This window comes from Thamnophis sirtalis, unplaced genomic scaffold (genome assembly GCF_051295495.1).
Source record: "Thamnophis sirtalis isolate CommonGarterSnake01/CBP01778 unplaced genomic scaffold, rThaSir2_p1.2 scaffold_1, whole genome shotgun sequence".
In the NCBI taxonomy this organism is placed as follows: Eukaryota; Metazoa; Chordata; class Lepidosauria; order Squamata; family Natricidae; genus Thamnophis; species Thamnophis sirtalis.
The window spans coordinates 1,187,913-1,209,649 of NW_028261381.1; the positions used below are offsets into that span (position 1 = coordinate 1,187,913).

General features: G+C 38.3%; 1 protein-coding gene across 4 annotated transcripts in view; it reads left to right on the plus strand.

The window, feature by feature from the left end:
- The window catches only part of ERBB4 (erb-b2 receptor tyrosine kinase 4), a 769,459-nt gene that overhangs the window by 116,498 nt on the left and 631,224 nt on the right, over positions 1–21,737 (plus strand). The window lies entirely within an intron of this gene.

Consider the following 21,737-nt stretch of genomic DNA (forward strand, 5'->3'; position numbering starts at 1 on the left):
ATTCAATAATGCTGGGAAGGGTGAAAGGAAAGAGAAAAGGATGACCAGCATTAAGATGGATGGACTCAATTATAGCAGTAATGGCTGTATTTTCGGAAGACTTGAGAGACCAATTTGGAGGGAGACCCTCCTGGAGAAAACCTTGTATGGTCAGTAAGTGATAACACTGATTCGGTGGCATATAATCAGTCAAAAGGGGCAGAGAGATTGGGCATTGATGAAAGCTCTGCTCGCAATGAGATCTTTATCAATGGGTCAATGGGAAGAACTCAGGAAGTTGCAGAATATTAGAAGTATGATGGTAGAAGGACAGTGATATATACCCTGTTACTGCAGTATACCAATATGTGCAAAAGTGCACATTCTGTCCATGGATATTTTTTCCAAAATTCATTTTTTTCATGGGAAAAAAACAATCTAAAGCAAATTCTCAAATTGAATGAGAACCACTGGGAACAAATGTAAGGGGTGTATCTTTAGCCGCCATTTAGCAGCCCTGGGAAATATAAAAAAAAAATCATAAAATCATAAATACCATATGAAACCATTTAACAGTTCATGAATATTAGCAAACTGATAATCACAGGAACAAAATAAAATTATATTACAGCTGGGGGTATAGTGAGAGTACAGTACTTTACTGCACACTTTGAGATACTGTATTGCGTACTTTTGTATTTAAAACTACTTTTTCACAGATAAAACATCTTATAATTTATTAATTTGCAACAAGTTGCTGCATGGCAAAATCATTATGTGATATTTCATTGTCTTCTGTCATTTTGCACACTTGTAAATATCATCTCAGCATATTTATAATCGTGTTGAACTGAATCTACGAGAAATAAACATTCGCATTACCATATATGTCTGATCATGTGAGGAATGATGTACGATGTGAAGAAATAATGTTAGTCCTGTGCTAATTTCCCCTCCTTTTCAAACGTAATAGTGTATTGGCAGGCACTCCAGAGTTAATTAATCTTCAGCTGTATAAACACTGTACACAGACTGCCAGCATTGGTCTGGAGAGCCAAAGACATGTTTTCTCCTAATTATAGTAATTTTTAATAGCCAAGTTCGGAAATCTCACCCATTTTATGAAAAGCTGAAATATCAGTAGAATTTTTTTGTGTGCAAAAGTAAAAAGAAGCATTTTTATATTTGAATTCTAATGATCTTACCTAGTTCCTACTGATTTTCTTCCAGAGTAATCATATAAGTGATTATCCTGGTTGGAAGGGGGACAGAGCTCAGTGGTGCATTCATATTTGCATGAATATGCTTTTGTGTTCATGTTTTATTCTGTGAATTGCTAGTTAAAAGTTATTTAGATAAAAAAAATTGAAAAAATATTTAACTGGAAAGCTGGAAAGCTGATGCCACACAGACCCATTGGCATTTGGGCTGGGTCTGATAAGATAAAAGCCTTATATGATATCTAACTGAAAGTTTTCTGAGCTCATCTGCAAGAAGCGAGAAAGTCTTCGTTTGATTACGGTTGCTTTATTTTATTTTTCACTGGATAGAAAATTGATTCTACAAGGAGGTTCATGGCCTTTGCATGGCAACACAAATGTATATATTAGGATTTCCATTCTGTTCACAGAATGGGAGAGCCTCGTCAAGACCAACCTCCTGCTCAGTGGAGGAATCCAAATGAACAAATTGCAGAAGATGGCTGTCTAGCTTCCACTTGAACATGTTCATTGAAAAATAGTCTTCCATTCCTGCGCAGAAATGGTTCTACTGCTATACTGCTGTCACTTTAAGAAGTTCTACCTTTCAGCTGAAAATTCTCTTCTTGTAATAGAAATAACCAGTTATTTATTCCATATCTTGCACTCTAGAATTGAATTACATTTCTTTCTAGAATGACTAGTAAGTTCCTGTTTTGTCTAACCAAGTTGGATTTCCTTTTGCCCTCAGCCTTCTGCTATTCTCGGTCCCTAAAAATCTGTCTTAAAAATCGCTATGCTCTCCTGAATGCATGGAGAAAAATGTTACGATAATGGAATTCTTTTTGAAGTTCTGTAAAATGATTATCTTGCCTTTTCAAGGCAATATTTTGCCATACATGTAAAGATAGCATTGTCATCATTCTTATCTGTGTAAAGTAAGATAAGATATTTGTTATATGACATTGTGAAATTGCATAAACAACTTATCCTGCCCAGGGATTATCTCTGCATTAAAAAGCTATAACATATTAAATCTTCAGTGAAAATATCATTTTCACCTATATACAGCAACTGTATACAGCAACGTTTCCCTCGGTATGTGTCAGATCACGCGCGGGTCTCAATTTCTATTTGTTCAAAATCTCAACCTTGGGCTTAGGAAACAGCTAACAGTAAAGTGTCAAAAAACAAATAATGCTAAATATGTTTCTCTCATGCACAGAATACTGGCTTGCATTTTGCCATCATAACTTTTACATCGTGAAAGTATTATTATTATTATTATTATTATCATTATTATTATTATCATCATTATTATTATTATTTATTTGTCTTGTATGCCGCCCACTCCCGGAGGACTCCGGGCGGCTCACAAAAGACAAGGGAGAGAGTGGAACAAGACAAAGACAACATATTAAAAACAAAACCAACATTCACAATTTCCGTGGAGGTAGATGCTTCTCAGCTCCCCCAGCCTGCTGGAACAGCCAGGACTTGGTGGCTTCGCGGAAGGCCGGGAGGGTAGTAAGGGTCCGGATCTCAACAGGGAGCTCGTTCCAGAGGGCCGGAGCTGCAACAGAGAAGGTTCTCCCCCGGGGAGTCGCCAGCCAACATTGGCTGGCAGATGGAATCCGGAGGAGACCCAACCTGTGCGATCTAATTGGTCTGAGAGAGGCAATCGGCAGGAGGCGGTCTCTCAGGTACCCAGGTCCGATGCCATGTAGGGCTTTATAGGTAGCGACCAGCACCTTGAAGCGGATTCGGAGACTAATGGGTAGCCAGTGCAGCTCGCGGAGGATAGGTGTAACGTGGGTGTACCTTGGTGTACTGCTCTGTGAAACATTGTAGAATCTACCAAGAATGATACCATGAATTCTTTTATTTGAGCAAACATTGCATACTTCTAGCTTATCCGATAAAGTTCAGATATTTTCCCATGATTCTTAATCGGTAAGTCCTTAATATGTGCTTCCTGTAGGTATCAGGCTAAGTAAATTTGGGGGCCCAATTCAAAAAGCAAAAGTAATTAAAGAATGCCCTTTTATTCTTAAGAAAACTTCTTGTATTTGTTTCCTACCATTGGGGATTTTTTAGTCGATTTTACCCCAAATCAAAAATTTATGTTTGTATCCTTCAATTTTTGATAACTAGAAATCATTAAATTTGCGGATGAAATGACAGGCGTCTACCCTTTACCAACATGTAAGATATATTCTTGTCATGTAAAGGCATTTATAGCTATAGTTTTCTGGAAATCATGGTAAATTAGTGCCTTTTTGTTAGGCGCAAAAGAACAGGACTACATGTGAAGTTTCAATTAAACTGATTTATTGGTTAATCATGCTTATACACAAGAATCTACTCAGTGAATGGTCAGCACTAGCTTGGTATTAGATAAGGGCCAATGGAACTCAAGAGGGGTTGGACTTTGTCCATTTGTGGCTATGTAGCCTGGTTCATCTTTTGACTCCACCCCCAAGTTCTATCTCTCTTTCTCTTACATTTTACATTTATTTAATTTATGTAATGCTCATCTAGCTATCTTTTGATGAAAGAAATGTGCTATCATTGACTTTATAAAATAGAAAAGAGATCTACATTTGTTTAATGTTTTAAATTTCTCCACTGACTTTCTTGCTCATCTTTTCTGCCACTAAATGGTTAATATTTTTATTGTTGCTGTTGTCACCATATAATAGAATAGGTCGTTTTTTTTATAATGAAAAGGAACATTTAACCAACTTTGGGCAATGTGCACAAGTATTTTCAGTTTTATTGAGGTGAACACCATACAATATGTATGTAGTAGTAGAAACCAGCTGGTTAGGCATGGCTCGGGGGCCATGTGACCAGGTGGGGGTGGCCAAGTCAATGTCACTCATTTCGATGGGCGCTTCACCTTAGCTGTAACAATGTAATAAGGGTTAACCGGAGAGCCAGTTTTGGTAAGCAGGCCAATAGAGATTAGGCTAGAAGCAACACCAGAATGTTTCCTTCCTGCCTTCCTTACAGGATTAGCCCTGTAAAGTGGAAAAAACAAAAAGGAGATTTCTTCCAACAATCAGTTCTCTGAACTACTTAGAAAGTTACCAACCGGTTCTCCCGAATAGGTACGAACCTGCTGAATCCCACCACTGGTAGTAGTAGCAATAGCATCTCTTTGTTAGGTTATTAACCTCGAGGAGTGCCCGTTTGCATACATAGGACTTTCTCTTCTAGTTTTTACCACCGCGGGCCTATAAATAGGTTGAGCTGAAAATTAGAGCCTGGCACCCAGTTTTTCCAGAGAGTAGCTGTAGTAGATTACTGCAATGGATAGGTTACAACACAAATCTTTCCTGGTCATCATGCAAAATATTAACCACCATACTAAACTGATGGACTAATCTGTGTATATTAATGTGTGCATGAGATTAGTGCTGCTTATTTTTTTCAAGCAAAGCTTTATAGCAGATCAAATTATGGGCACGCGATAAATGAGAAATGATAGTAAATGAAATACAAAGTGCCTCAGAAACTTAATGTGACAACATTACATATATTTTATATTCGAGAAACTGCACTTTTCATCTAACATGATTAGTGAAATTTTCGGTAACATCTAAAGCTGTAGAAAGGAAATGGGTAGGTTTCCTTTTAGTATCTCACCCATCCTTTTCCTCCTTTAGCCATGTTCAGCCATGTTTTAGGCACCAAAACTATGCTTCAGTAACATAAATCCATCAATCCTGGTGGGAAAAAAGAATAATTGTTTCTGTGTATTTATGTGATATATATATATGTGTTAAAAGTATTTTTGCTGTTAAAATATTTTTTAAAAGGGAACAAATCTGTTAGAAGATTGTATTTGGGGAAGGGTATGGGAAAACATAGCTAAAATCTATCCAAGCCATTTTAGAAGAAAAGTCACGGGTGTAAAAGAAAAGGAATGAGAGATAAATAGAAGCTAAGAATAAATAAAATCATATAAATGGGGAAAGCTCTTAAAATGGACAAAATTCTGAAGGGAAGAAAGGGCTTAAGGATGTAACTTATACATAGTATGCGTCCCAAGACACTTCAGTTCAAAGCTAGAATTAGTATTGAATAGCTTTCCTGGCTTTGGGGGGAAAGAGTGATCTCCAGCCCGTTTCCAAATGTAGTTATGGTTACATGCCTGAAATCATCATACAGGAAAGGTTTGTTACTGCTCTGCCCAGCAGTTAAAATGGTAAGGTCTATTAATCATACAGATTGGTTATAGGATCTGAAGGAAGTAAAAGCTGGCAGAAAGAAGCTATTCGCAATCATGCACAAACATAGAAATATAGAATTCAAACTTCTGTTGCTAGAAAAATAAAGATTGGTATTATTTATCAAATCTATTCTGTGTAGGACTACGGGAATTAGACAGTTTTTAAATTAGAAAACGAAATTCAATGTGAATGTCATGCTATCATTCTTATTCAAGGCTGAGAAAAAATGCTATTTTTATTGTCTGATGGGAGATAAATGATAAGGTTTTTATTCCAGTATGAACCAACCCAACCATTACAGCTTTAAAAAGTGCATATCTCAAATGTACATTGTGCTTCAGCCAGAATAAATACCGGGTCTACATAATTATACATTAAAAAGCCATTTGAATTTTTGTACAAAAATCTGCAGAGTACAGATTTGCGTGAAATTATTTGTCACCTGCTGCAGAAATGAGGGGGAATTATTTTATGCTTTTAAAACATAGAAACGTCACACAAAACACAAGAATCCCTTTTCAGTTTCTATCATTCACATTTTAAACCTTACAAGCATTTCATCCACTTTTAAAAAGCAAGAATATTTGTTTGGTAATCCTACTTTTTTTTACTTGTTTATAAAATTTGTCATCCTAACAGCTAATGAAGTCTAACAGTAGTTTACAACATAAACATAAGTATCTTGAAATGAAATTAAAGTTAATATATTTAGTAGATTATAATGACCATTTTATTATACATAAAAATATATAAGCCTGAACATATAATATAATAAAAAAAACTAATGGATTCTCCAATTGAAAAATGCAGAATTATAGGAAGGTTAACACTTTCCTAAAACTACTTTTGATGTTTGTTGCAAATAACATAGTCAAAACACGTAGTGCTCCGATGCAAGATAATTGGAATCATTCTTTAAAGCATATGTTTAATGTAATGTAATGTAGTTGAACCCTTGGGCAAAGGGTAGGAAACAGAGTTGTTTGGAATATTGCAAAGAAGTGTAATGAATCTGTAGCAGCATCAGCAAGTTGGGTACAAAGATTATTGTATTCACCTTTTTACAAGCTGGCAAGAATCATTCAGTAAAATAGCATTCAAATATAATGGGAACAGGGAAGGAAGATTAACAGTTTTGCTCCAAAGTTTTCTTACTCTGCCTGATCACTTGAATTAATATCTTGATTTAGAAGATGTGTGCAGGTGCTAGAATGAGCAGAGCTGCAGTTTGCACATCCCCCCCTGTTCTTTCCCCCTTCTCCACTAGTTAACAGACGACAGGCAGACAAACCTAAAAGGAAAGAACTTTATCAGTTCTTGGCTCAGACTGGCTGCGAGCCCAAAAATAAACATAAATAAAGTCTCTGATGAGAAGATAACAGAATGCAAAACAAAACTCTTACAAAGCAATTCACGTCTCCAAGTGTCTCCTTGAATCAGGGTTACAGAAAGCAAATCACTTCTCCAAGTGTCTCTCACAAACAAACCACGACCGATGAATGATGAACGTTGACTCCTGCAACCAGGGCGTGGCACCATCCGTCCTTTTATCACCAGAAGACGCCACTAACGAGCCCCAGCTGCATTGTTAATCTTGCATCCTGAAAAGACTTACAGAAGACTTCGGCTGAGTCACAACACACACCCCCTCCAACACACACATATTCCAGCATTATTTGACTCCTTTTGTTAGTGGCACCCTATAGGAATTTTTGTAGAATATGTACTTCCCAGGTCTGGAGGGATAGATCTCCTGCGAGTATTAACTCAGTGCATCCCTGGATGGGGGTGGGAAGGGAATCTATTCCAGGCATTATGTCTAGAAAACCTGTTCCATTTTTTAACCCATCCCATTCCTGATTTGCTGTGTTTGCTGCGTGGATGGAAATATTTATTATCCTCCTTTAATTTTCAAAGGTAAGGGCTTTGCAGAATGCTACAGAATTGGTCTTCCTTTTTTCATCTCCTTACAATATAACCAGGGTCAACACAGAGAAAAGTAGTTGAGATGGGGGAAGAGCAGCATGGGGTTTATCTCTTTGCTCTCTGTACCATAACATGAAGGACTGGAAAAAAAAATAGACCCACATTTTACTATTTCTCCCATATAATCAATTGTTCTTCATTTATAAAGTCTCCATTTGTACTTTCAGTTTATTCTGTTCCCTTACAGCCTTGCTTCAGCTGGTCTTTTTGTTATAGGAGCTAAAATATAAAGTTTAAAATGCATGTGTTTTAACATTTGTATGGCTGGAGCAGGGATCTTTAACTCAAATAATTATCAGGAGCGTGTTCATTAGTCTGAAGGTTATAACCCAATGCCTGTTTTTGTGCAAAGGCCTCTGATGAGTCAAAGATGAAGACAATTAAGTGGTATTGAATATAATTTTATTAACTAAATAAATCAAACACATCCTCTCTCTGAAATCCAAATTTAACTAGATTGGAATTCCTTCCACTATGTCATTTCATGATGAATACTTAATAGAAATGTTATGTTTTAAAAGTAATAATGTGTACTTTCTAACTATTGTGCCAGCAAAAGAGAGGTTAAGGAAGTTACAAACTTATCCTAAGTGGGACTAAATTTTGTTACAGTGTAAATTTTTGTTTCCACTAACCTATTTAATCAACATTGATTTTTTAGGAAGATTGTTTGTAATGGGGTGGGGGGTGGGGCATTGTTTTTACTTTTTTCTGGGGAAGAACATAACCTAATGAGCTCTTCTAGGGCCCTGACACTCACAAATCCACTCTTTCACCTCCTCTTCCTGAAATATAGCTTGCCTGCATTCCAAGGAAGAAAAATGACATTGAAGGAGATAATTAACTTTCTTTCATTCCCTAATTTTCCAAACAAAATTTAACAATCAGCTCAAACCAATTGGAGCAAACAGGCAAGATGACACATCAACTACTGCTGTAAGTGTTGTTATGGGCTGGCTTAAAACGTTGTTAAACATTCACACTGGATTCAGAAAGGGGCTGTGCTGCTTCTAAGTGAATAGAGGAAAGAGAAGAGGAAAGCATCCTGACCTACATCTCCTTTTCCTTTAAAGCACTTCCTACAGACAATTACAAATGATAAGAGTCTCTTCCACAACTTTCTGTTTTCTTTCTTTATGAGTATAGATGGTGGACAAGTTTCTCAGCAAGAGGGACTCCAATTGAAAGAAAATAATATGCAAGGGCTGTGGTGTCTCCCTTACTTCTAAACAGAATTAGGCTCTCTCCACTTTCCATTTGAAATGTTCCCTTCTCTTCACTGATGGGAGAGGAAAGGAACAATAATAAAAATAGTTAAAATGTATTAGAACATCATAAGGATGTATTAGATATACATTTCTGCCATCAATTCAGTTCAACAGATGCTTGTAGATGCTACTACTATACGCTGTTGCTTAGCACAGTTCATCACAATTAACTAATTTTATTTCGTGGTTTTTATTGTTTATTATTGAAAATATATGACGGCTTGAGAGGGCACTAGAACTCCCAAGGCAGCCTGTGCATGTTTGTGAATGATAATAAAACTAACTTAAAAACAAATATACTTTAAAAATTAAAAGTCATCTAAAATACCTAAACTCCTAGGAAAACCAGGCTTCCGGTTGGATAAAACAACTTGCCTGAGATTGTGCACCTTAAGAATTAAGCACAGATCATGGTTATTCTGCTTTTGTCTGATGCAGTCTGATACTTACTCCAGAGATTAGTATATTGTATTAGGGTAGAACTGTTTTTGCACAATGTATTGTAAATATCGTTTAGTCCTAATACAGTTTTGGTTGATGTATTTCTATGGATTTTGTTTTATATGCTTCTTTGGGGTAAAACATACGGTACAGTATGTACAGTTCGTTGATATTTTCTAAAAGCAACCCCCCCCCCAAAAAAAACCCCTCTTATTTACTGAGTCCATTAAAACTGCAAATACAGCTAATGACCTTCATCAAGTTTCAAATGATTTTGCAAATTAGCTGGTAGCAGTGAGTGTGAATTTGTATGAGAGGTGTTTTTGCACATTGACTTCACACATCATAACAATAAAGCAATGTTTGTATTTGACATTCTAATCACACCATTTCAGGTTAATTAATAAAATGCATAGCTCTGGGGGTTGCCCTTAGTAGTATATAATTGACTAACAGCTAAGCCATATTTCAAAAGCCTTTTGAAAAGTTCAATGCTTTTGCAGAAGTTTTTGCCTTGTTTTCGTATGTAATTTCCTCTAACTTTTATGCCATTGTTTAATTAAGCAAAACTTGATATTCTCTCTCAGAGAAAAACTCTGAGAATTACTTGCACTTTAAATTGTTCTGAACCTAGTCTGGTACTTTCTGCTGTTTTTTAGATTTCTTTCTGGTACACATAGATTTGATAATTATATTTTACATTGGGGCAGCTAGTTGATGAATGTAGCATTTAGGCTTTAAAGGGGAAAAATAACTATTTTGGTAGTTGTAAGACTCTGAGGTATGGAAAATTGTTTGGAGAGTCAAAATGCCTCAAACAGGATTCATATTGGGAAAAGTAAAGAGACATTTTGAACATGAATGATATTTGTAGTTTAGAAAAGAAGAGAGGAAGTAAACTTTTAGCAAATTCTTACTAGAAAATATGTAAAAGTATATAGTTTTATCCTTCATTTTGGATATTTTTGCATTTATAGCCAAGTTGGGCAATGTGAAAACTAACAATGTTAGTTTTAGGGTTATCCTGTTACAGAAAGGAGCCATATTCTTTCAGCCTCGCCTACAGAGTGCAGCCTCAACAAAGTAGTAGTCTATTCTCAGCGGAAGAGCATGGAGTTGCGTGCATAGCTTCCTCTATTCCATCCTTGACTGTGGCAAAAGAATCTTGGGAAAATGGGCCAGGGAAGATGGAACATTCCAGATAACAAGAATAGTCATGGATCAGAAGAATTGATCCTTGAACGCCAAATAAGCTATATTACATGTGAAATGTTCTGCAATGTATAGTAGGTTTCACACAGCTTCTTTAGGGGACCTTGCTCGGATCCTCAGCTGCGTGTTTCACCCCATTGGGAAAAGTTCAATCCAAATTTATTAGAGCAATTCTCCAGATGCTGTGCTGTGTCTTAAATGTACTTCTGCGCCCGGAGACAGGATTGATAAAAGTTGAAGCAAGAATCTGTATAATGCCTTTAACTTCTTTCCACAAGGTCCTGCTCCTTTAATCCTCCAAGACAAATTCTCCTTGACATGGATTAAGGCTGTTGAGTAGACCTTCGTATAATCCCCAACCTCCGGTCCTTCCGATGCGCCCTAAAAAGTTGGCTTTTGCAGCAAGCCAGCCTGGCCTGAACAAAACAAAATAAATTATTGATCATTGTTAATTTTAATTCGAATTTTTTTAAAAAAATGTTATTGTCAATTCTCATTGGGTTTGTTTGGGATATTCTATTTAATTTTTTTTAACTTTTGTATTATGTGTTTCTTTTAATGTTGTACGCCGCCCTGAGTCCTTGGGAGAAGGGCGGCATATAAATCTAATAAACCTAAACCTAAACCTTTGCCAAACTAGGCTTCTCCCCAGCCTCAATACTCAATTTAACTACGACCAAGCAAAACAAACCTTGCGACAAAGGGTAGTAGAGGACATCAAAAAGCCAATGGACTTAGGGAAAGCTCTGTTGTTTCTGGCTCCAGAAGCCATTAGTTGTTACTCCTGTCAGCTATCTTTGCCAGTTGGAGTCAGCAAACCACCGGGAAGCATTTCCACTTGCATGGTGCCATGCACTTCCATTGGCCGTCCTGTACGGCAACTATCAAAAGATACCATTAACTGAAAGATTCTGTTCTTGTGGCTCAGGAGAGGTGGAGGCCGTTGGTCACATATTCCTTCAATGTTCCTTTTACAAAGAGATTCAGGGAAAACACAGATCCTTCCAAGAGGTGCTAGGTATCCTGGCCATTCTGATACTGCTTATCTCCAGTGGCTGCTTAAGGATGGACAGTCCAGAACTACAGAGCAGTTGGGGAGAGTCTGTGCAGCTGCACTGGGGATTCATCAGAAAGATGTGTCTAATCCACCATAGCTATTTCATACAACAAACATGAAAACCTTTTGAACTGCTTACTCCTTTCCCTTTAATATTAGACTGACTACAGGCCTCATAGTTTATGGATTATAATTTTAGTATTGTTAGACCATATGTTATTGACAGACTGAATTTTATCATAGATTTTATCTATCGTTTATTATTTTATTCTAGAATTTTTAGTTGGATATTGACTGAGTGTTTTTATTTGTTCTGGTCTCTGGTCTATGACAGTAAGAAACTGAATTGAATTGAATTGAATCTGAACAAGTCTAACAGAGATAGGCATCCTGGTAATAGCATGAAGACACCCTTACCCAGAAGAGACTCATGCCTTCATGTCCCTTTGGTTCAGGATAACTTAAATGGTCCATTTTTAACAAACTCCACTAGCTTTAGATCAGGGGTGTCAAATTAGATTTCTTCAAGGTCCGGATCACCATTGTAGTTCTCCACGAGCTGTGGGGTAGAGATGGGATCAATGCCTCCTGTAGCACTTTGCTGGCCAAAACAGGGTGTGCAGAGGCACTCCTAGGTCAGTCCTTTGATATTTTCAGGCCAGCCCTGCAGGCACCCCTTCCCACTCCTCATTTTCAGGCCCCAGGGTCTCCTTCAGGGCCTCCTGCAGCACTCTGCCAGCCAAAAATGGGCAGCGCAGAGGCACAGCGGGCCAGTCCTTGGATATTTTCAGGCCAGCCCTGCAGGCCAGATTTAAGAACTCCACGAGCCAGATCTGGCCCATGGGCGTTTGATGCTCCTGCTTTGGATAGTTCAAGAGCTGATATAGTATCAAATAAATTGAACATATTTGAACATTTTTTGTTTGGCATTTGCCCTATAGAAACCTACAAATTAGTATTTATGCTAATCCTATTGATAGTTGTTACAATATATTAGTGCACTTTCCCTTATATTCTAATCATATTTTTGATATTCTTCTTGGCTATGTTCTCAGACTTGCTTAGATAGCTCCATTGTTGAGGTGGCTGTTTTTATCCTCCTTTTCCTGTGATTTGTATTTTTTACTTTTATGATATTTGTTAATAAGGATTTTTATATTGTATATTTTTAATGTATTTTTATCTGATTATTCTTCATTGCCCAGAGTTGCCTTTGGTATAAATTGTCTAAATAAAAGATACATTTGATAAATAAATGCATAAATAAATCATCGGGGTCCAGGACATGATTATAGCATAAAACAAGGAAAGATTGTTCAAAAACCTTATTTGAAACCTGGGCACATCTTTCAGCTATATTTGTATATTTCAATTAGTGCACCAGATTCAATTTTTAATTTGAAAGTAGTAGTTTTGAGGCAGGAATCATATTTTGAACTTCAAATTTCTGATTTAAGCTATGTATTTTTGTCATAAATATATTAAGGCACCTTAAATGGTTATATGAATATTAAAGTAGGATAGAAACCCCCCTTTTAGGTAGGCAAGTACTTCACCTTGCTGCTGGAGCTTCATTAAACTTTTTCTTTTTGAATAGACTTTAAACCCAACCAACTTGCAATTACACACTTAGTTGTGGCACTAAGAACTAAGCTATTACAGTACACACTTCTGCCCTGCTTGTATGCCTTTCCCTGTTCTGACCAGGGCAAAATCGTTCTTGTAGCCTTTTTCTTCCTCTGTGATATTTTTGGATGGGAATTAAATCCGGAAGAATGCCTGTGACTTGCACTAGCAAGTGCTCTGAGAAAACTTCTACACACTTATGATGGATTAGATTCACTCATAACTAGTTGACATTAACAGGCATGTATAACCCATTTTTAAAGAAATCTAGGTAGAGGACCATCAGCTCCACAGATTAATTATGTCTTGTTTGAAGAAATACTTTCGTCCGTGTGTTCTCCGTCTCCCACCATTTAACTTCATAGAAGTAGAAAATGCGTTTTCGTATCTATTTTCTCCCCCACGGATTTACCTGTTCTTTAATAAGACTAGATATTCCCATAGTTGTGTAGAGCATCTCTCACCAGGTGGCACAAGAGATCACACAATAAATGGTATCTCTCTCTCTATAGGAAATGGCTTGAGACCCAATCTGCCCCTCGGCAAAACTGCCCGGCTGCTCTCAGTGTCGCTGTAGAAATGAGTGGTGTGGGAGGCCCAGGACATTGTCTGAGCAGCCCTGGGGGACGGCAGCGTTTTGGCCACGTAAACCTCAGCAGCAGATAAGCAAAAAGTCACTTCAGTTTGATGAAAGGCTCTTCTGTTGTAAAGACAAGTTAACAAGCTCACAAAGTGAATTTGTTCCCACATCAGGGGGGCCATTAACTGAAAGACAATTTTGTTTTGAAAACAAGACACAACATTCATTATATTGAAGTAATTTACTAGCAGATCTGGGTGTACTAAGAGTAGATAAATAAGAAATGAAATGAAAAAAGTGATATTTCATCATGATACTATTTAAGTTCTTTTACAAATATAAACTTCTTTGGACAGAGATTATTCCAATACTATTATTACTGTGAAAGGTTTTGTTTTTGGAATGCATATTTTCATGACTTTACGGTGCATTACAAGAAATTGTCATTGCAATACAGGATACTTAATTCTGGTATTTAGAACAGGTTCAAACACAAACGAAATTGTTACTATTGCAAAATAAATTGGGATACTCTATAAAGTTTAATATCACTTCAGTCCTTCAATGAAAACAATGTTTTTCCAAATGCTTTTTTTCTCTAAAGAACAATGTAATAAAGGACAAATTAGTAAGACATGGATCATGATTTAGGTATGATAAGATTTCCATGAAAATTAGGATACATGTTTATTCTGGAGAAGTAGTGAATATAGTGGTTATTTTGTAGGATTAGAGAAAACCAGGTTCCTCTCTCCATCCATCCATAGTCTTGACAAGCTGTCTCAGTTGAATTAATATATAGGATTATGTGTTGATAAAATGAAGGGAGAATTGTTTAAATTGTTTTGAGAAAGAAAAGGAAATAAATATTCTTAGATAATCTGTTTCAGTGGGAGGAAAAAAATAGATCATCTGGTGTAATTCTGAAGTTTGTATCAAACTTTACATGGTTTAATTGTATGCCACTAATTTGAAAATATTGCAGCTTGTTCTCTATATTCTAAATGAATGAATGTTTTGTACTAATTCATTGATTTTTTATTGTTTCTTCAAATAAAAAAGGTAATCATGATCAAATGTAATAGTGATTCATTTTTGGTATTTACATGATTTTTACTGTAGCTTTTTATATTAGTTTGTTCTGATCAATACTAACAATTTTTTTTAAAGGACACTATCAATACTACACTATTGTTTAAATTGTGATGTTAAACAAATTTGGATAATGGTCTCTTATAGGTCTTATCTGCACTGCCTCATTGTTCTTTCTAGCACTTTGGATAGTAAGAATAGAGACCACTACGCTGTTCTCACTCCTTATCCACCATGAAAGAAAACTCAGGCACATTTTCTGGCTCTGTTTTTCTATTTCTATCTCTTCAAACATTTCTTGACCCTCGAATAGTGGCTGGCATTGTCTTGAATGACTTTAGTGCAGTTCTCCAATGGCACAGTGTTTATAATCCTTGTCTAGTGTAGAGCATGTTTTTAATTTGGCAGCAGTTTTTTAATTATTATGGTTCCTTCTCCAACTATTCCCGTTTTCCATGTTGTTTTTTTAAATAAGAGATGTATTGTGTCATTACCGCTCTAGTGACTTGAGAGGTAACTGCTGGAGAAATGAAACTGTACTACTTGAATTCATGTTTTTTTAAAGAAAATACCTCATGAAAAAGAAGGAACACAAAGAAAGAAAATAGTAATTTTAAAAAACTGCTGGATTTCAAACCAGCAAATTATGTATGCTAAGCAAGTATTATAAATGGCAACATTGCAGAACTCCTGTTAAAAGTAGCTCTAGAATATATTAGAGACAAACAAGACATCAGGAAAGGAAGTTTTATTTCAAAGGTGGTGGTTGTGCCTGGATTTAAATACATTTTATGCTGTAATTTAACACATATAAGGTAATTTACATTTGTTCATAGTATGTGTGAACCCTTGTAAATGTATTCCTCTCTGCTTTCTCTTTGTTGCATTGTCTTCTTATGTCTCCATTTGTTGCAACACACAAACACATGTATGTATAGTATATGTCTCCAGTAAGACTCAACAACAGGAAAGAAAGCAATCAGCTATTGTGTTTCTGGATTGGAGAGTTGGGAGGCCTTGAAATTGCTTGTTGGGAGGATAACACAACCTGCAACATGGGCATATGCTTTCATCATTGAGTGCAATCTCATAATGCACATACGTATTACACAAGTGAGGCTTGTGTAATCATTCTACCTCTCCTCTCTTCTCTCCCTTCCTCCTGCCCAGGTCTCTTGTCAATGCTGGTAGCCTATGATCTGGTCTGAATAATTCACATTGCTATCGTTTCTCAGTTTTGACTGAGGATTTAAAATAAAAAAAAACCTGACTAGTTTTGTGTGCCTCAGCATATAGTTATGCCGGTCACATGGTCACAGAAGCATCTTTGGTTAACGCTGGCTCCCTTGAGTTGGACAAGAAAACCTTTACCTTTTTTTAAAAACATGAAACAGGACAGAAGTAACACAGATATTCCAAGGACAATTTTTAGCAGATTTTACATTCATATATTTATTATTTCTCCTGTCCTTTCTGCCATTTGAAACACATTCAAATGTGATTATTAGCAGCAGGAATGGGGAATCTCTCATTGCAAATAAAGTGCTGTAGGGGAATTTCATTGATGTGATGGAGTTGGCAAAGATTACAATTTCACTTGTCACTTTTTATCCCTAGTGCTAGTCTTGATTAACTGTCTTTTCTAGCCGCTCTTAAAATATAAATCACATGTGGAAAGATTAGAAAATTTTGTTTGGTTTCTTTTTGGCTAAAATTTGCAGGTGAAATTGGAATAATTAAACAAATTCAAGTGTTCTATCCAAAGGGGAAATAACTGAAGAATTGCTTTAAAAATGTCTATATAATAGTATTTTGCTACCATTCTTAAACTGAAACTTGAATATTCTATTCTTTTTTTGGGGGGGGGGAATAAAAAGGAACAGTGAATTGCAGCTTTTAGAAGTCCCCAATTTCCTAAAGCCTTGTAAGAAAGGGCATAATCAATGCCTTCCCTTTGCATATGACAAATATTGGTCTCAACCAAAAGACAACATCATTGTTTCAATAGGTCTCACTGTATATTCTAGTGAAGAGATAAGAGGCTGACAATGCTATCAGCTGTTTCACTACTAGGACACAGTAGCACTGTCAGATTTTGCTCTGAACTAGAGCAGTTTTTCAAGGGTTCTGAGGTTTCGGTTAGAGCTTTGACAGCTATAAGCCCTTAAAGATACGGGGGAATCAAATAAGTACTTGTTCATAAGCTTGAAAACAAAAATCTCACAATTTGAATAGCAACTTGTCCATTATGGCTCACATGTTTCATATTTAGTCTGATAGCTCACCGAGCAAAATAAAAGCAGTTCTAGAACCCTCTGTTCAAGACGTGCCTCCATCAATAACCAAGAAAGAAAACTCCCAATTCCATTGTTTCTGGAATTAAAGATACTTTTATTGGTCTTCTCTTCAATCTCCCTCTCAGCACGGCTCTCATGGCTGTCATCCTGCCAGGCAGGGTCGGCTGGTAGTGACTCCAGCCAGTCTCTCTTCTGCCCCGCTCCCAACGACCATCTGGGCCAGACAGACCTTTCCTCCAAATCCAATTCAGCCATTTCCATTTCCAAAGGGAAAGGGGATCCAGTAGCCCCCATGTCTTCCTGGTGACATCTTTGTTTCTTTCCCCCCTTTATATGCACTCCCCATGGAAGTTATGAGCTCCGGGATGAGTGTGATGGGGGATCTTGCTTAATATCAGGCGTGCCTCCATCAATAACCAAGAAAGAAAACCCCCAATTCCATTGTTTGTGGAATTAAAGATACTTTTACTGATCATGAAAAGATAGCAGTGAAAGAAAAGCAAGATCTGAGCCAAAAAGCTGTGAACATGTACATATCAAACGTTTACCCAGCACCCTCCCCCCAATCACCCCAACCCAATGGCCAATCTGCACCTCCTAAAGGTATCAGAAACCTCATTCAGATGGAATGCAGAGATGGTTGACCTTGACCAAGTCCAAACACGGGCCATCATCAGGCACAGAAGATGGTGAGAACCAACCTCCCCCTTCTGATAACTCCTCCAGCACCATAAGTTTCCCACCCCAAATACCTCAAGCCCCCTCCCTCCCCGTTTCTATGGCAGCCAATAGCAAGCAAGCAGAGGCTGATACTTTTGCTTCCGCACAACAATAACACACTAGTCACAATTAGACGTAGTTCTGATTTTGCAAATGCTTGAGTGATCACTTTCTTTGATAATTGAGTTTCCTGTAGAATTCCTCTACTCTGATCACCCACTCAGAAAACTAAGCACATTAATTTGAAAAACTAAATAAGCATATTGCATATAATGGCAATGGAATAATTGTTAGAAAATATTTTTACACTAGATCTATTTTCATGTAATAAAGATTCCCTGGTGGTGTACAAATTATCTGTACTCAACATGGACAATAATGTTGCTGTGTAGGAGTGATGTATATTGCAAAATTCTATATTTTGGAAAATAGTCTTTGTTAATAGGCTTCGCCCACTTCACCCTAAGAAGTCATGTGTCCCTATGACTGATTTAATACGTGTAACATTTTGAAGTCCTTTATCTCTCTGTTTATATATGTATTAGATTTAAGGAATTGCTAAGAGTTGTTTTATCGGTGAATGGGGCAGCATATAAATTTAAAGGAATGAATGAATGAATGAATGAATGAATGAATGAATGAATGAATGAATGTTTTCAGATCTGGTTCTGCAGCTTAGCCTAACTGCAGCTGTGTCTATCAAATCTGCCTCTTCAACTGTCCTTATGTACCCACAACCTGGTTCATTTTGTTATTTGTGGGAGCAAAGTAGGGGCCAGCTTGATAAAGGAACTTTTCCTTGAAGTGGATGTGAATGAGGGTGAGGCTCTGGAGGAGCTCTGATGTGGCATTGGTTTGTATAGTAACAACATCTAGGATTGCAGGGTAAGAAAATACAATTAGGTCTGTAACTCATATCTATGATCATACAAAATAGGAAACAAAGATTTTTCCTGTGCACCGCTTGGAGAGTCCAAGCGAGCGGTTAAATCAGTCTGGTTGCCCTGGGACTGAGGGATCTTTTTCCTTGGCCATGCCTCCTGGTGTTACTTGGCGCCAGGATTTTTCTTCAGTCTGCCTGTTCTAGACTTGTATTTGTCAGCTGCAGCGTAATTTAACTAGGCTTGGGCTCTCCTTCTAGCTTTTTCCCTTTCTTTTCCCTTACTTTTTCCCCCATAACTAGCACAGTTTAAACTGCTTTTTTGCTTCACGTTGTTTTGACTTCTCTTAGAGACACAGAGGTAGGCGTAGTGGGGGGGTGCTCTGCTTGCTGCGCCGCCTTTGGATGGCAGCGGAGAGCTGCCATATTTGCTTTAAAGCGCGATAGCAGCGGCAAGGCTTCTGGCAGCTGCCGGCGTTTCCATTTTTAGTTGATTTTTTTTTTTTTGCTGATCTCTTCACCCTTCGGAGGGTGCAGTCTGCCACGGAGAGGTGCATGGCTGCTTTAAATTGCATGGCCACCATCTTTACCTCCCTCTTCTCCCTCGCACTGGAGCAGTGCCAATTAGGAGGGCCCGAATTCTTGCCCTTTTTTCTGTTGGTTTTTCCATTCAGCCACGCTTCAGCAGATAGTGGAAGGGTGGTTAGCTGGCCTTGATCGGGTCTCTGGCTGGGTCACTTCCATCCACAACGTTCTCCAAGCAGCGCTGGCATCTTTGCCACCTGTTGGTCATACACCAGTGCAGGGAGGATTTTTTAATTTTTTTTGTTTTGTTTTTTATCCACTGATTCTCTTTGCTTTATCTGCCTGGTCTTTCTGCCTGACTGCTTTTCCTCCTTCTCACCTCCCGTTGAGTGGCTGGATTCATTGGACACATTGCAGAGTCCCCAGTTTACTCCTCTGGCCTTTTTTCCACACATTGTTCCTGATTCCACAATACTTGCGTGTCATCTGATCCAGCATCAGCCACTAGAGTCTCCTTCATCTCCTGACCTCCACCTGTACTGGCCTCTTGTCTGAAGTCTCTGCCATCAGGCCATGGGGCACCCTGGCCCATCTGACTCCCCTGATGGTAGACCAGGCCCCTCTCAAGCGCCTTAGCAAGGGAACCTCTGCGGGCAGGGGCAAGGGGGTAAGGAAGGGCAGGGTGGCCAGTCAGGATAGTCATCCCTACAAGGCACTTTCCGCAGCGGTGACTAGGGATGCAGAGAAGCAGCAGCGAGCTCTCAACAAACAATTCGAGAAGGCCCAATGCCAGGCTGTGAGGGAGCTCCCTCAGCCTACCTCTCCTGTTGGGCCGGTCATTCTACCACTCCCAAGGGGGGATCTCCTGTCAGTGATTGATGAAGAAGTGGACTCCCAGGACATCTCCTCGGATAGGTCTTTGGCTGAACTGGGCTCTCCTGCCTTTTCGTATGTTTCTAAGTCAGAACCCGCCCCTGGGGGGCTCACTGATCCTATTCTTGCCAAGCAAGTTCCTCCTCCTTCCAGGGACCCCGTTGGATCGAACACTGCTTTAGCTCAGGAACCTGAGTTATCTGCCCATATGCAGGTGGTGGTCGCCCGTGCCATCTCTCAGGGCATTGCCCAAGGGATGCAGAGGCGTGACCGCGGGAGAGTCCAACCCACTCTGGCTTCTCCATCCAGGGATTCATGACCGTCATGCCAACTTGGACTTTCTCTTGCTACGTCATCACGCTTCCAGCCTTCACGGTTCCAGACCATCTCAAAATTCTGGTGCCAAGTAACCCCAGGAGGCGTGGCCAAGGAAAAAGATTCCTCAGTCCCAGGGCAACCAGACTGATTTAACCTGTCACTTGGACTCTCCCGCGGTGCACAGAAAAGGACCCTTCAGGTAAGCCAATGGTCGGTCTGGGTCACGTGTTATATGTAACTGATTTCCATTTTGTGTGGGATATTTGGCATAGTGAGGGGTGCTTGTTATTAGGAAATGAAAGTATTAAGATATTATAGCAGAACAAATCATGAATATTAAAGTTCAAAAATTAACCTTTTGAACTCGAGGATCAGACCAGAGAATGGCTGTTTTTCTCTATTCCTCGTGAGCATGGTATCTAGTTATATTGACTGTCGTGTTGCCAAAATTGTGCTCTCATGTTTGTGGATGCCACAGAAGTCTGCAGCTTTCAGTTTTGAAGAATGTTAAAAGAAGATGCCACGGAGGAGGGCAGGCGGCCCTCCAGATCCAAGGGTGCATCCCCTTCTTGCCTAGAAGATTGTTCTAAATTGGATATGAGAGATAGAGTATGTGGTATGTTCCCAATATTTTCATCTGCTTATTGTAATGAAACCAAGCAAAGAAAAATATATCTGAATGTAATGCAGGAAGCAATTAAAACTTTTAGCAATCAGCTGTCCTCTTGAACAAATTTGCCCTTTCAAGCTGTTTTCTCCAGTGGGGAAAAATATATGAGACTACACACCTTTTCACCTACGGAGGGCAAACCAGCTGGGGAAGGCAGCTTTAGTGGACAAATGATTGGCAGTGAAACTATTAGGCATTATTAAAGTAAAAACAAAACTGTCAGACAAACAATGTGTCTCCTCCACCTCAGTCTTAAGTTTCGATGATTACTATCTCTGAGAATGAGATATTCAATTAGCACATTGTCTAGCAGTATCGTATCACATAAATTCATCACTGGACCTTATTAAATTTCAAATGAACAAATACTGTATGCCTCAGCATGCTGCATTGGCCCTCTGTCCTTCCGTTTTTGCTTTGTTTGTTTCTCTCTTTAACCTCCAAGTTTCTTTTTTTAATGGAACGCTAGTACATTTTTAGCATTTTTAATGAAATAAACCTGGTTGGTCTATGGACCCCTAGGAGGCCATGATGTCATCACAGAGGATCTGCAAAGGCTTGAAGGAATGTTATGATTTAAATCTTGAGTTAATAGTTGGTGGTCTGAGGCCACAGAAGGTTTTTAAAGTGGGTCTGTGATGAAGGAAAGGTTGAGAACCACTGAAATAAGTGAAACATCTACTCGTTTCTAATTTGCAGACCAATAGGACCATTTTGGCAAGATTTCTTCTATTGTGACACTCGCATATATATGGCATCACTAGACACTGAGTTGA